Here is a 762-nt window from a genome sequence, read left to right as displayed (position 1 = left end):
ATCAGTGGTGTCCTTTCTAATGGTGACAGTAGATATCCCCACCAATGAATAATCGACCAACAGCACCAATGCCGTCCTTAGACACCCATCTGCAGAAACCCGAACAACACTACATTAGTACACTGAACTCCAGCATTTTAAGAGATTAAAAGTGTCTTTCACATCCTTCAAAAATATTGACCATAGAAAAAAAGTATACCAATAGAGCAGGGAGATTACCATGCCGGACACATAATAAAATAATAAATTAATGTTTGGACGATACTAAAGTAAAATGAAAGACTGCAAAAAAACAGCTCATTTACTAAGCATCGTAAACTATACCTGATTGTGGCAGCAGCAGCCGCTGCAGTGGATCCTGAAAATGACCCTATTCCAATAGCCTGTATTAACACCACAAAATTTTGATCGGTGAACATTTAGTGCAGAACGGCAAAAAAAAGTTGACATTAACATCAATGTTTTAATTGGAAAAAGCAAAAAGTATTTAAAAAATGGATGATGCTATAAAATAATTTACGAGCACGATAACTTTTTACACAATTTTAGGAAAGATATGCAAAGACTTTACCCATGATATCCTCCGTGTATAGAAGGAAAAATTGTGCCCCTTTATTGTTTTTGAAGAGTTGAAAATTTAGAGCCATGAATGGATTAAAAGGAATATAAAAATTGAAACAAAGTTTCTGTCTGATTTCGAGACGTAATGAGATCAAAGATCCACTATAGTCCAACTAAAACTTTTCAGATTTGGTGATATTC

This window comes from Primulina huaijiensis, unplaced genomic scaffold (assembly GCF_012295235.1).
Source record: "Primulina huaijiensis isolate GDHJ02 unplaced genomic scaffold, ASM1229523v2 scaffold41661, whole genome shotgun sequence".
NCBI classification, from domain to species: domain Eukaryota; kingdom Viridiplantae; phylum Streptophyta; class Magnoliopsida; order Lamiales; family Gesneriaceae; genus Primulina; species Primulina huaijiensis.
The sequence above is the reverse complement of the archived record's forward strand: the minus strand, read 5'-3'. Positions refer to the sequence as shown.